Source organism: Ammospiza nelsoni, chromosome 7 (assembly GCF_027579445.1).
Source record: "Ammospiza nelsoni isolate bAmmNel1 chromosome 7, bAmmNel1.pri, whole genome shotgun sequence".
Lineage (NCBI taxonomy): Eukaryota > Metazoa > Chordata > Aves > Passeriformes > Passerellidae > Ammospiza > Ammospiza nelsoni.
Genome location: NC_080639.1, coordinates 16,576,454 through 16,592,333, shown reverse-complemented (window position 1 = coordinate 16,592,333; position 15,880 = coordinate 16,576,454). Strand labels below are relative to the sequence as shown.

The 15,880-nt window shown below is 39.7% G+C and overlaps 1 protein-coding gene across 2 annotated transcripts in view; it reads left to right on the top strand.

Moving 5' to 3' along the window:
• The window catches only part of UBE2E3 (ubiquitin conjugating enzyme E2 E3), a 55,697-nt gene that overhangs the window by 4,734 nt on the left and 35,083 nt on the right, over positions 1 to 15,880 (top strand). The window lies entirely within an intron of this gene.

The window sequence follows — 15,880 nt, the reverse complement described above, 5'->3', positions numbered from 1 at the left end:
TGCTTTCTGATTCTGTGTTGGAATTATTTGGCTTTTGAATAGTTGGTGGGTGTTTTTGGAATTTGATAAAATATGAGCTGTTCCTCTGTCTCACTAATCCATGAGTGCAGGGGCTAAACCAAAGCAGTGTTTTATTGAATTTGTGGTGAAGGCATCTTGTCCTGAGGACTATGCTGTAGATTGCCTGTGGCCATCTGATGTATTTGCATGTAGGCTCTGTTTGTTTAGGGTTTGGGGTTTGTGTTTTTGTTTTGTTGGTGGGTTTTTTTGTTTGTTTGTTTGTTTTGTGGGGAGATAGGTTTGGTTTGGTTTTAAATAACTGCTTTAGATAACTTTAAATAAATTACTGGGATCTAGTTCTGTGTTGGTCCTGCACTTTATATTTGGACCATCAAAGAGGCATGGCAGAAGAGAAAGTATTTAAATGAAATAGAATCCCGACGCTTTGCTTACAGTTGCCAAAAAGATAATTGTAGCAGTTTTGGGTACAGCAAGTTACAGCTTTTAGAAAAAGAAGCTTTCTCACTCTGCAGCACTATCTGATACTTGGATCCCTGGTAGAGAGTGTTCCTCTCCTATTAGCACAAGGAGTATTGCAGAGCATTTTGCTTATGAGCTGGTACAGCCAGATGCCCAGGAATGATGTTGAGAATGATGAAACCCCCCCAATGTGTCTAAAATTATTCAAGTTTCTTTGCTACAGAGAGTAGGAAAAAATGTTATTTTTTTGCCATTGTGGAAATCAATGCTTCTGTTCCCATAGGTATTTTTATGAGGAATTTGGTGGATTTACTCAGTAAAAACTTTATGATGACTGCATTTTTACCTTTTGCAAAAAAAAAAAAAAAATCTACAAGAGAAACAAGCTTCTGTAACAGGAGATCTGGGTTTTCATGATAAACAGTTTGAACAAAGTTTCAGTGCCCGAAGTATTTACTGTTCCACTGAAACTGACTTGTTAGAAGGAGCTTTTCTGGTACCAAGAAGTAAATGCAGCTGTGTGTTATGTGCAGAAACAATTGGCACTTTTACTTTCTTATAGGGTGTAGTAGCACAGATTAGGCTACAGACGACACAGCAGGCTGATGAGACCTCTGCACTGCTCATCATGCAACAAGCAGCAGAATACTACTTACTGCATTTCTTGTGAAAGGAAAAGAATTTGTAAAAAAAAACAAAAAACCAAACCATTTAAAAGCCTATATAATTTGGGCATATTCACATGTGCTTTAAAAATAAAAACCAGGTGTCTAAGTTCTCCCAGAACTAGTTTTTCATGCACAGTTGTTTCTCTTCCAGTTCTAGAGCACAATCTTATCATTTGCAGTCCACATATTGCAAACTTCACAAGAATACAACTGGCAACTAATGCTCTTGGATGCTGATAGTCCTTCTGCTTACTCAGTTACATAAGTAATGAAAAATTAGCAATTTTTAAAATGCAGTAATGGCACATATAAAATGTTAAATGTTACTTTAACAGGATCCAGTACAAATACTAAAGTACAAATATGCTGAGCTCTCACATATCATGTTAAATACTGATATCTGCTGCCACTTCTCACCTGGCAATGCAACTGCCCAGAGTCACCCCATGGGAGTGACCCGAGGCTGATTTATCTACTTTAAAATGACACCACTGGCTGCACTGTGATTCTCATGCAAAAGAGGTGTAGATTTCCCCAGCAGTTGCTTTTCCTGCAGTCACACCTATTGCTGTAACATCTGCTTTATGAAAATGTCAGAGCCCCAAGAAAGCCCCGTTCCTGGGTGTGCTGAGCAGGCCTGGGCTGCACACTGATTTCTATTTTAGGCACTGGAATAGCAGAATGACAGGCACAGTAAAACTGACTAAACTGTAGTTTTTCACTTGCCTGTCTCAACAAAAAGGATTGATTTCTGATTCTGTTAATTGGACAATGAACTGTTGAAAAAATCACGTTGTCATGTATCACGCTGTCATGTTTGTGAGCAGTGAATATGAGCTGCATCTCGGTACCAACTGTAAAACTTAGTATCTTCATGCTGATAGCTTTACTCCTTAACATGAGTAGTACTAAATTCCTGTGATTTTGGTGTGATTTTCAAGAAAGATAAAGCATCAAAAGCTATAAAATTAAGTTCAGTCTTAGGCCACTAAAGATATTGGAGAAAAATTAAGTGCTGCTTTCCATTCATGTTTTCTCCTGTTCAACATAAAAGCCTGAAACATTACTGTCCAACATACACCATAGCACTAGGACACATAGGTGTAAACTGAGGACAGGTATCTGCTTCCATTTTTTCTTGGTTTTGCAATCTTAACTCAAAGCTGTGCTACTTGATATAGTGTGCTGTATTTAATTTCTTTTGTGCCTTTAATAGCATAAAGCAAAGCTAAAAAGACCTTGGCCCTATTGCTCCTAGACAGCTCAGTTTCAAACCATGGCCAAGCACTTATACACACTTCAAGGTGTGGAAGTGTGCCAAACCCCACTGTTACAGACTCTCAGGTAAATGCTGCAAAGATTTTGCACGTAGTGTATGGTAAATCTGGGCTGCAGAGATGCTCTTAAATAAGTTTGACATATCTGGAATAACTATTTTCAGCTCATAGCATAAAACTGTTTGGATCAGAGGTCACTGCTCTGTAGTTAGGGTTTTGTCTGAGGCTGCTGTTGAGACCTGCAGCTCAGGTGGAGCAGGGCGCTGCTGTCTCCAGCTCTCATTGTATTTCCTGGATTTTAGGGCTGGCACAAGTGGGGCTGTTCCCAGGGGTGCTGTGATTTATAGCAGCTTCCTTTAGCTGTTCCTGGCTGCCCTGCTGATCTACAATAACAAAAATGTGTATTCCCGGTTTTCTTTGCTTGCTCTTCCTCATTTCCATTCCTAAATTAAATATTGTTCTTCTCTGTGGAAAAGTTTTTGAAGTTCTATTTAATAACACTCATGTCAGCTTAGTTTATAGTTTACAGCCCATTTGCAACAAATCCACTTTAGTGTAAACTTTGCAGGAAATGAATGCAAACACCAAATTCAGTGTATCCACTCAGAGCTTAATTCATGTGGTTTAAAAAGTGGTGAGTTGAAATAGTGTATCTTTCCCAGGTAAGCGGGAGAATGTAAGTCTTTTATATCCTGTGCTGTAAATTTGCTTTAATCTCTTCTCTTTACTAAAATGAAAATCAGATATTTGAAAGCAGATGGTTAAAAAGAAAAAAGTAAAGTGGAAAGGCCAGGCATAACACATGCCTTGGAGCACTGGTCAGACAAACAACTTGTTTTCTTTGTAGCTGCTGGGAAATGGGACTTAGTGCTAAGGGAGAGCTACTTGGATCACCCCAAAAGCTCCCTGCTCTGTCTCATCTTCTAGCCAGTGAGTGCCTGACCTTACAGGTCTGTTGGAAAGATTTTCCTTAATAGGGATTACAATATTGATTCCTATTTATTTTCAGGCCTTGTATGCTAATATATACTAATGAGATTTCTTGAGCAGTACTACAAAAGTGGCAGTTGATGATTTTGCTGTTTGTAGCCTCTCCTAGACTTGCAAATAGGTTGATGGTTTATGGGTAGTTAGTTTTGAAATTATGTATATTAAAATAACACTCCAAAGTATGTGGACTAAGAACAAATGGAAGGAAGATGTGTAAGGGGTTTGTTTTAATACAGGATTTTTCTGCTTCCTAAGAACTGCATTTGTCCCTTTCATTACTGCCACATCTTGGGCTAATTCCACCCTGCAGAGTGTTGCCATCACCAGGGTCTGGAGTTTGACACAAAGAAGAATGCCTGCAAAACCCTGGCAGGCGAACGCTATTACTGCTTTTGTTATGGACCCATGAATCCAGATGTGTGTAACTGTCGGACTGTGCTTGTTATTCCATCAGTGTGGAGCACTGCAGTGTGTGTTTAAAGCAATATTGTGAAGGTATTCCTCAGACCAGCAATTTAAGCTCTTTCAGTTGAGCTGTCTGAAACAACGAGGAGCAATGAAAAATTGTGCTGGTGGTGCAGACTCGTCCACGTGCACAGGTAGCGCTGGATTTGAGCTAATGCAGCCTCGTGTTTGTGAGGAAGGTGCTGCAGCTAAGCTTGCAGAAGCATTCCTTTTGTTAGCATACTCTGCCTGCAGTAAGGTTATAGACAAATGTTTACTCTGCAAACAGTTGTGCCTGTTGAAGATGTTACTGCACAGCTGTGGTTCGCTCCAGTTCTGCCACGGAGGTGACTACTTCAGTCAGAAAGTGAAGCAGATTCATGTGATTACTCTGTAATGCTCCCCAGGGAGGGAAAAAAAAGGAAAAAAAATCATCATCCAAGTTTGCTTAAATGGTTTAAATAGGTGATTCAAATGAACTCTGCTGGGTTTTTCCTCTCTCCTCTCAGACTAGGCATTGTTCACACAAAGCTTTTTGCCACACACACCAGGATATGAATAAGCCAATCCATTCCTTTGTCTCTCAAATATAGTAAGTTTCCATCTCCCCTTTGTCAAAACCAGGCATTCTGTTGCTTTTATGAAATCAGGAGGAGAAAGAATATATTGCATGCAGTCAAATAGCAGGCCTTTATACAGTAGCACAAGTGTGTGCCCTCTTCACATGTATGCTTTTTTCTTCCACTCAAGCTGTTGACTTTTCAGATTGGTGTAAGTTTCCCAGTTTTGTGTTTATTCTGTTGATTTCTTGTTGGGCAAATGTCTTCATAGTACTAAATACCGAATCCCAGTGAAAAAAAAAAGTCAGTTTTTCTGGTTTCCACCTCTGCAGTGAATACCCAGTTGTGAGCACTAAATGGTTCCCTATAGAAGAGCAGTTGATTAAGGTGTGTAAAAGACAGTTATGTTTAAAGTATGTCCCCAAATGCTTGTGCTGAAGCTGAATGGGCAAAATTTTAAAAAATCACCTGAACTCTACTTGATAATGTATCTTGTGACACACTATGCTTTTTATTGTCTCTCCCTGCCCAGCACTGTCACCACTGAGTGCAGTAAATGCATTCTGTGTGAAAAGACGGCTGAAATTTGCAGAATGGTTTCGAGAATACAACCCACAAGATTAGTTCTAACACTTCCTTCCCTATACAGAAGTTTACAGTTAAAAAAATACAGTGAAGAGGGTTCATGGCTCCTCTCCAAACATATTTGAAGTGACTCTCAAATGAATATTGAAATTTTACTTGTTAGTATTGCTCATATCTGATTTATCTAGAATTATTTCTCCTAAGCATTTTCTTCCCTTCTTCTTCTTCCTTCCTTCCTTTTTCTAACCTATAGAAGACTATAGTCCAGGTCAGAGTAGGAAAGAGTGGTGTAATTTAGCACAGCAATCAGAAGTCTGGTGTTTTTGTATTACCGTCCAGTTGGAGAAGAAACCTTTATGTTACAGAGTGGCTTTTACCTTATTTGCTAGTAGTGAGTGAAACTGCTTAAGTAAGAGGGATGATGCAAATTTAGAAAGGCATTTTAGTAAAACATTTAAGTGTTAAGTAGAGCCAGACTGCACTGATATTTATACTTTCATTTAAAAACTGCACTAGTGAAAGATTGTGTAACTCCTGAGTGTTTTGAATTGTGAGAATATTTAAATTACTTTCTTTTCAGTTGAGACTAGCTGACAGATCTACTAACTCAAAATGCCTCAAGTTATGGGAATTTTTTTCCCCTCTGCTAGTATTGACCTCCTGCAAGCTGTAAACCAAGGTTTTTTATCAGCCCCCACACAGTAAATTTCTCATGCAAGTATTATTCTCAGTGGCATAATTAAGAGAGGGTTATGCAACACAAATCAACATATTTACTCATGGGAGTAAGTTTTCATGCCTGCAGATTTGCAGGTTTGACACTTGTGTGAGCAGTGTCCACAGTACTGTCCTACCTGCTCTGAAACCTGTGTGTTAGTCCAAAGATTGTATAGATACTTGGCTAGTTTATAATAGCACTACTGTCAAAATGAAAAGAAAATAAATTTTATGTTTTTCTACGTACTTTAAAGTTGCAGAAATGGTTCAAACACGTTTTCATTCAGCTACTGGTCTTAAAGAACTGATGCTCATTTTGTCTTATCTGGAAACAGTAGAAAAGCCTGACCAGGTTTTTAAACAATTCTTTAGGTACTAGTGCAAAAATTTGTGAAAATGCCAATTAATGGGTCTTAGAGTTAAGGACAAATCTGCTTTTTGGATTTGTATAACTGTACAAAGGCCCTGCAGGCTCTGTGACAAAACTGACTAAAGTATGCCAAGTATATGTATAGTTCTTTCTTTTTACACTCAAGCTGTGCATTGCTCACCCCTGCCAGCCTGTCATACTTAGTTTGTGATCAATAGTATGTGTGGCAAGGTCCTAGCACTGAATGCTTCCCCCTCTCACTGACTTGTCTCTGTGTATCAGTTTCTCTACTATTATAGACTTGGGAGACCTACTTCAAATTCAATTTAACGAAGTGCAAGTACAAGAGAATCAGCTAAACAGCATCAAACTCTGTATATAAAATTACCTAATCCCTATAAAACTGATGTGTGGAGGTTTCCTGGAGCTGGTGTAACGTGGGTTTGCATAGATGTGGAACATTTTGAGACAGGTAATACACAGATCATTAAAAATACATTGAGCATATTTTCTGAGTTCAGGGCTGGGTAGGCAGGAGCAGGAATATCCAGCTGCTGTCTCAGACAGAGGCATGTGTACCATTAAGCTCTCCAGAAGCTCTGCAGTTCCTTTACATTGATGCCTTACTTTGAGCCAGTAACTGCTGGTGATAAATGAGTCCTAGCCTGCTTGCATTAATTTGGATTAATTTTCCCTCTGAAGAGAGTGCACTATACTGTTACCTAGTTCAGAACTGTGGCTGGAGTAGTTGTTAATTTTATAGCACTTACAGTTAAACAGGCTGGCCAGACCTTTTGGGAACTAAGATGCAAATTCAGTTGACAATGATTAAGCTACCATTGTAAGCATCACTTTCAGCAACAAAGGAGGGATAAGATTTTTTTGATGAAACAGCAAAGTAACCCGTAGTTAGCAGTGAGTCACTTTCATGTTGGAAGAATCTGTAGAGGACCATCTGACAGTCCCTAGTAATTGATGTTTCCCTTATTGATGAGGATACTAGCCTAGAGCATATAAATACTGCCTTTGGAGTTAACAGTGGGGACCAAAGGGTTGTAGCACATTGGAGGACAGGACTAGAATGCTGACTGATGGGGGCCAATGTAGGAAGTGACCTTAAAAATATTGTGTAATTTAATAATGAGAACTGCAAGGTACAGCGCTTTAGTAGGCTTAATTAGCTGCACAAATCTATGGGGAAAAAAGATTGGATGAGGAGTTCTTCACAATAGGTGTAGCCTCTTTGAGGATCATGTGCTTTGAAGGAAGAAGGAAAGGAAAAGATCGTCAGATATAGAAGAAAGTTGCTGCAAAGGAAATAAGGCAGTTGTTGCTAGTCCAGGGTTGGTAATTATGACAAGCAACTTCAGTTGCTATAATGAAGACCTAATATCAATGTGGGAGTACCTGGACATAAAGACAGCATGCAAAAGCTGGTGGGTCTGCATTGCCAGAGGTTTTTAAGAAACAAAGGACTGACAGGAGCAGTTTAGATATAGTTTTTTCTATTTCAAGCAGGAAATAGACTAAGTGACCTCTTAAAGACCAGTTTGACCAAACTAGCATTAACACTGGATTTAAATTATAATGCTAAAGGAGAGCTTGTAGGGAAGTGATTCTCATTTCATTTAAAAACTGTAATTTAGTCAGGGTTTTGTAGTATAATCATCCTGGAAGATATACAGGTGCTATGATTCCAAGCAGTAGCAACAATTATTTAAAAAGTCATTGGAAGTGCACAAATTTTGTGCTGTTGTCAGTCAAAAAAAGCAAAAAAAAAAGATTTTTCTGCTGATTTATTGTTCCCCTCTGTCTGTCTCCTCCCCCCCAATTTTGGCATTGTTTTAATTTTTACCTCATCTTACTTAATTGCACAAATTTGTTACCTTCTGCTAACTAGAAATTAACTAGGCACATGTTCTCAGTTCTCCAGAAGTGTGTCACCTTTGTGAGAAGCAAATAGCACAGTAGATCTGCAGTAGATCTTGAATTTTGATGCCGCATACGCTCTGTGCTTGGGTGCTCTGTGTTTGTTACCCAGGCCCATGAATATCTCTAACATTGAGCTAAACAAAATCAAGAGGCATTTTTGTCCTTATACAGAGGCAGTTTGCAGTAGCTATGCAAGCGCTAATGCATGTTGCCCAGCACCCCAAATGGATCAAGCACATCAGAAAGCAGTTGTGTAGTGCTGTCTGTGCCCATGGATCCTGGCTTGAGGCACCCTCTGGAATCAGAGCTCAGACGATTGTAGTGAAAATGTAAGCAGCCTGGCAGGTTTCCAGCTGATGAGTTAATGCTGCTATAAACTTGAGTAGTTCCTCTCTGAGGCATGCAGAAGGGTGCAGGAGCTGGGAAGGTAGCCAGCAAAGTCAGAGAACAGAGCAAAGCTAAAGGCCAGCCTCAGGGATTCACAATGAATTGTCTTGGAGGTGAGTTCCTCCCTTGCCAGAAACCCTTCATGTAGCTTCAGTGGCAGGGCTGGAAATCAGTAAGAAAATTAAGGCTCTCATTCAGTGCAAAGCCAGCCTGCCTTTTGGGAGCTTGTTTAACATAGCTTGAGCAAAGGTAGTTGTGCCCAACACTCAGGCCCCCCTGTGACTGACTTAGCAGTATAGGTGCTGCAGAAAGCCAAGAGTTCTCAATCAATGCTGGCTCCGTTTGCTGAGCTTGAAGCTGCAGTGAGGTGGTTTAGGTTTGAACTCAGGTTATCACTTCACTCTGAAGCCTAGACATGGAAGCCACCAAAATGTGGTAGAGTGAATCAGTAGAGCATCAGCTGGTCAGATTTCATCGGACAAATGAAACATGGGTGCTCTCCTTTCTGTAAGGGAAGGTTAGCAGCAGAAAGCCGGTTTTGTTTACAATTTCAGTAAAGCATTTATGCTGTGAATGCTTTGAGCAGAGTAGATTTTAGAGGGTGTGGAAAGTGTTACAATAGATCAGTAGCTGTGCAATAGGACAGATGTTCAGCTGATAGTGGTTCTTGCTGTGAAGGCTGCTATTGTGGCAGACTGGACAGGTTCCTCCCCAAATAAACCTTTTCTGACTAAGGGCCTGTCTGCTGTGTCCCCACTGCCTGGGGTTTGCTTTAGCTGCTGTTTGTCCTTCTCCCTGGTATCCCAGTATCAAAGGCTCCATCCAGGCTGGAGGATCCAAGGGATGAGTGAGTCATGCAGGGATGGTTAGCTGACACAGAGCTCTGTGCTGTCCCTGTGCATCAGTGCCTGTCCTAACTTGTTCATAGATACCTAGGCCATATCTGTACTACTTCATTAATAGCAATGGCAAAAGCTGTAGTTGGACATTTCAGATTTAGCAACATCTTCCTCTAAAGATACCCTGAGGGCCCAAAGAACTAACATTCTTATGCAAATACCTGTTTTTCTGTTCAGAGCTTTGGACTTAGAAGGAAAATAATGAGTTTTGGTTTGATTTCTATAAAGCTAGTGCAAAGAGAGGTCTTAAGAGACTAAAATCAACTTGCATTGAATACTCTAAATCTATATTCACATGGAAGCAAATCTAAGTGATCTGTTACACAGCACAGCCTGCTGCACATTAACCATTGCTCTAATGATATATATTCTTATGCGAAAGGTAGAAATATTGCAGAACCTAAAATTCTACAAGCGTGATTAAAAACATTAATCTGAGAGGGTGGTCTTCACTTGATAAACTGTTTGAAGCACAGTCTGTGGCTGAAAAAATGTTTCTTGTCTGGAGTAGAAATTTTGTATGATACCCATACAAGTTTTATACAGCCAGGTAGTGCTAGCTCCTGGCTAGCTTCCCTTCTTTCACAGAGTCTTGGATAGCTGGAGTAGTATGAAGAGTTGCAGTAACATCCTGGCTGCTGTGTATTTTGAGTGTGATTTGCTTCTTCCTTTTTTTTATAAGCCAGAATTCCAGGTGGTGTACTTAGTTATACCAGAGCAAACACACCACAACTTGTTTTTTTTCAAAAAGAAACAAGTTTCTGAAAGTGAAAGGGACATCATCAAAACAAAGCAGTGATTTGTTTGATAATAGAGAGTAGCAAGCCTTAAATAGATCCATATGTGGAGAAGTCGGTTACTTTCAAGGTTCTCTGAAAACAAATGCAGTGAAAGCATTTTACTTTCAAGTGTTTGGTTTATTTATCATGGTAATACTGCAGACTAGCATTATCTAAAGTCTTTGTTTTCTGTTAGACCTTTTTGGGTTTTGTTGTTTTAGGAATAGAAGAAGCAAATTAATTTCTTATCAGTTACAAAGCAAGCTAACAGTAGCAGCTCTCTATACTAAAACAGCTGTTGTAGGCTGAGCACCATGTGGTTCTCCCAGATGTAAAGGGCATTCTGGCAAAATTACTGTTCAGGGACCAGTGTGCCTTACTAGGAATTAGAGAAGGTAGGGTAAGAGATGGAGAAAATAGAGATGTGAGCTGTACTACTCTGAGAAATGACTTTTCATCCTTCTGGACACTGTTTATGCCGTTTGCATTGCCTCTGAATTTCTCTGCAGGCTGTGCTTGATATCTTTGCTGTAGATGGCTACTGTCTACTTTTCATTCAGGCAGGACTGTAAGAGAGATTTTGATAACTCTGGGGTTTTCTTCTGACAAATGCAAGTTGATGTGCTTAATTTTTCTTAACTCCCAGATTCTGACCTTGGAAAAATAAGTATAAATAAAATCTCTTATCTGGATTGTCAGACTCAGCTGTGCTTGTACTCTTTGTTTTCAAACATGCAAGTAAGGAGACAGGAATGACTGTGAATGCAACTCTCTCTGCACCTGAGATAAGCTGGATACCTCTCTGCTAAAATCATCCATCCAGGCTGGGCAGCTTTCCGGTAAAGATGACACAGGCCCACCAGTGTGATAGCAGCTGGTTCCAGGAGGTGGAAAGATAAGAGTGCTGTTTGAAAAAAATGCACCAATAGAAATATAATTTGGGTTTTCTGCTTCTTGGAACTGTGTGAAGAACAGGTAATTATGAGAGACTGTATTGCCCAAGGTCTTAGTCCAAATGTATTTATGCCCAGAAGAGTTCATGTTTGTTAACTTTGAAAGAGCCATTGGCTTTTGAAGCCTGAATGAAAAAAAAAAAGGTAACTCTAAATGGTTCAGTGAGCAGTCCATGGAGTGCACTGAATGTTATTTCTGAAAGTAATTCTGTTGGTCTTTTTCTGCAGTTGGTTGCTGATCACAGACCAAGGGGTCAGTTCTGGTTAGCTTTGCAATAGATGCCATAAACAATGAATGCTTGACGGGTGTCTGAGAGATGCTGTGCTGCATCTGCTTGTGCTTTCCATATGCAACTCTGTTCCCTTCAAAGTCATCTGGCAGAGTGCAAAGCACCATGAGTCATCCTGGCACTGCTGGAGTGTGTAACTACAGTCTCTTAGCTAGGTGCAAGCCAGAGCCTGGCTTTTAGCCAGTTTGGATGCAGAGCAGGACACAGGAACACCCATTGTGCTGTTCTGTCTTAGGTGGGTGGATAAACTGCAGTATGAAATTGCACCAGCTGCATGTGTTCCTAAGAGGCTGAAACCTCTGTTAGGAGTGAGCATGTTCCTGGGACACCCCAGCTCTGCTCCAGCACCAGACTGAGCCAGGGCACCTCTTTCCCCTGCCGAGGAGCAGTGCCGGGCTCAGTGTGCTGGTGGTGCAGCCATGCTCTGCTTGCAGTGTGGCTCCAGTGCCTGTGCTAACAGGCACTGTGCCTCTCAGTCTGTCAGCAGTTTCTCTGAATTTTTTTCTAGCCTCTAAAGTTTTAATGGTGGAGTCTGGATCACCACTGGAATAGAAATTTGGGGAAAAAGGTTTTCCTGAGGGAAGTTTGAAAGACAGAAGCTTTACTATAAAACCTTTCTATTCTCATTTTTGCAATCTGCAGTAAGTTGTTCCTGATAGCATTAATTCTTCTGGCAAGTAGAGTTAATTTAGGTGTTAGTCTTCATGCTACTGTATGAATTATAGATTTAATTATGGTCCAGGTGCTCAGAGCTTTGCCATTCTTCTATATGTTAAATATAAAGAAAAAATAAGTCTGAGTAATTTTTTGGCTTACTGAATAAATGTAAACACTTGGAAACTGTGCCAAAGTATAAATAAATAGAGGATTTACTTCACAGAGAATATTATTATCTACTCCAGGGTATTCTGCTTTATGGGGAGGATTAGTGCTTTGCATTATACTGAGACACGCCTTTTTACAGCTATGACTCTGCAGCAGAAGATTAAAAAGTTTTCCCTTAATTCCTTGTGTTTCCAAATTTTCTTTTGCAATTACAGCTCATTACTAGGGGCCAAAGGTTGATTTGAGTTAACATAGCTGTAACGAGAAATGCTCTCTGATTCCCTGGTAGGTGTAAATAAACAGCCTACTTGTAGTATTCCTCTTCTTCTGAGTTACTCAGTCTTTTCTGCCTGACAGTTTTGTCAGTCCTTGAAGGTTTTCATACTGCAAAGATACTTAAGCATGTTTGTTTCTTGTCCTAAACCAGATTTCCATCCTCTTTTCTCCTAAAGTATAAGAAAATTTAATTTTTTATTGCAATTTAATTCCATGAAACTCTTTCCATAAATGTCTGTTCATAATCAGGCTGGATATGAGAGCTTTGAAAAACCCCTTTTTTTACTGAGATTTCATTGGATATTTGGGCAAGGGGCAAGTATATGAAGTATGTTAAATAACTGGGACTTATTTCTCTTCATTCCTCTTTTGTGTCTACAGTTTTAATTACTGCCTTTCTGCTTTGTGGCCCTGAGTCAGAGGAAGCCCACCTTTCTCACCTTTTCCAGGAAACTCTGTGTGTGTTTAAATGCTTTTCTGAAGGGAATGTGAATTGGCCTTGTTTCAGCTGCTACTAAACACCACTGGACAAAGCCTGTGGGATAATATGCCTGGGTATAAGATGCCTGCTGCAGTATTGGGCACAAAAATAATTTAAGACTATACTTCTTTAATTTATTTCACTATTAGCATGCATGCCATTTATGGATGCAGTAATATGAAATTTTCATATGAGGATCAACTAATTTATTCTTGTAATTGTCCCCTTATACTCTTTCTAATTTGTGAGTCAGAAAAATGTGTGTCATGATTTCATTTTTCTTTTGGGCACTGCAGCTACCCTCAAGAGTCTGCTCTTCCTTAGACACGAATAACATATTTGATGCATCTCCTGAGGAAGCAGCCAAAAGTGCATGTTCTGACCTCATCTTTAAGCCTTTCCATTTCCTTTATTCACACTTAATGAAGTTACTATCATAACCATTAAAGATAATTGTGTAAAAGTAGATTATGTAATTATTGTAGTTGTACTGGTTTAGTATAAAGTCAAGTATTGATTCTGATTCTTTATTTTGGCCCAGCATGGAAATGCTAGTTTGCTCTAATTGTTGGATTTGGAAGTCTGTGTTGGTTATTTGAGGTAACTAGGGAGGTTCTTTCTGAGGAAATCTGAATGGTTTAGAGCACTTTGATACTTTTGTTTGAGAAAAGAAAATAATTTCCATTGAAGAGACCCTGTTTTAATGTCTCAAAGGTTTTTCCTCTGTTTGTTTGATTCTTAGTACAGGGAATAATTTACAAAGGTTTTGCCAGTATCCCTCAGGTCAGTTGTGAGTCACTGGTATCAAAGCTATGGAGAGCTGTGCAGTGTCTTCTAGATATCACTGGTGTGAATGGATCTACAAGTGGGTTCTTTCTTAAGCTTTCTTGATGCACTGCACTTTTTGGTTGGGGAAGCTACATATGCAATTTCTTTATTTGAATAAACCTCTAATGTGGTTAAGTTTAGACTAAGATCTGGAAGTAAACTCTTCATAGGGATTTTCCTGTAACAGAGCTTAATTTTGCCTTCTTTTATGTGAGCATAATTTTAGATCTTGAAGAACCTACACTTTGTGGGAGGTTAGTGAATGAATGGGCTGGAGACTGACCATGTAGAGGCTTTCAAGTCCTTTACTCAAGAAGGAAATGCAATTGATGTCAGCATGTTAATTTGATGGAGTACATTTATAGGAAGCTTTATACAGCTGCTGAGTGTTAACTTAAAACCATGTCTTCATTTGCTACCTTTGTTTGTTTGCTGTGTTCTTAGGTTATTTAATAAAACATGCAGTAAATCACTGGAAAAATTCCTGGACTTTGTCTTCCAAACAGCTATTGTTGTCAATGTTAAGGATCTTCATGTCTTAAACAAAACAGTCATTTTTCCTTATAGCAAAAGCATGATTTTGAAGAGTTACTTACTATTCATGTGTTACTGTGTATTTTTATTTTAAAAGTGAATTATATCAACTGGGTCTTTTCTGGATTTTGAAGTCAAATCAAGTCACTGTGACTTCTGGAAATAGAACTGCTACTGTACAAAATCCTAATTAGTATAAAAAACATTCAGAAAAACATTCCAAGTCCGTGTCCACATTCTTCAGATTCCCTTTGTTTCTGAAGGCCACTGTGGGTTAGTGTGCTGTATTTCTGTGTCTGTGGTCAATCAGTGCATACAGTGGTGCAGTGCATGAGACAAGGTTGGCTTGGCACCGCTGAATTGTCATCAGTCCGCTCTTGTTATTACTCATAAACTGTGCTTGGCTGTAAGCACACTATAGATGCTCCCTGTTTAGTGCTCAGGAACTCTTTCCTTGGAAATTGTGTGTCTTTTTAATGTGTCATGGCTCAATTATCACATTCATTTTGGCTGCCAAAATAGCCATATATATTGTCTAGCAAGTGACAGCCTGGGCCTTTATCTCTTTCTGGCTGTTTGCCAGCTGTTTAATTGCAGCCCTGTGTTTGCTGTGTGTCACATCTTATGGTGGTCTATTATACCCAGCTAAAACAATATTTTGAAAATGTTTCAAATGTAAACTAATTCTGTGAGACTTTACATCCTGTTATTTACATGATCTGCTAGGAATGTAATGTAGGTCATTTTCCCCCCTACAAATACGAACATTTGTACCTTGGATCATCTTACGAATTTCCAGGGCAGAGAGAAGACAAGATGGGGATGCAGAAATTCTCTCTCGTCCCCTTGAGAGATGTAATTAAAGCTGTACACTTGTCATGCAATTTTTCATTTGTAGTTTCTAAGACGTTTTTAAAGCCAAATATTCTCTTTGTTCTGCCTTTAGAGAAGAGCAAGCATACAGAAACTGAGCTGAGATCTCAAAAGGAGTAGCAAAGCCTGTGAGCCATATTTCTGCCCAAATGGACACTTTGGGTGAAGGTGATGTTGGAGTTTGTGTGAATGGTGTCTCACTGAGGCGCAGAATGGTGCAGGTGCTGTTTGCACACAGCACATTTGGTTTGGCAGCCACCTGCTCTCCATTGGGAAACACCTAAGGCAGGGCTGGCTCTGTGTCCTGCCACCCCACCCCAGCTGGGGGACAGAGCCACTCAGTGTGAAACCAGGATATGGGAGGGCCAAGCATTCCACAGCACTTAGGTGTGCAGGGAATCCTTGGGCTAACTGAGTCCAGTTTTAGCTACCTCTCTTTGTACAGATATTAGTGTCTTGCTCATTTTTTGCCAGAAGAGTTGTTATCTTGAGAGTTTCAGCTCCTGGATGGATTCCTTTGTGGTGCAAAATGATTTAGCCTTAAGAGCAATGGAGGTACATGAGCTAACAATCTTGGCTATGTAGACTTTTTGGCAGAAACTTTGTTTTTCCACTGCTTTAAGAGGAAATCAGGATTTGTTCTATTGCTTGTTTATAATAACTGTTTAACAAGAAAGACGTGATAAAAGTCTTGGTAAACAGCTTTGCAGTTCAGAGGAAGACAGAACAGAA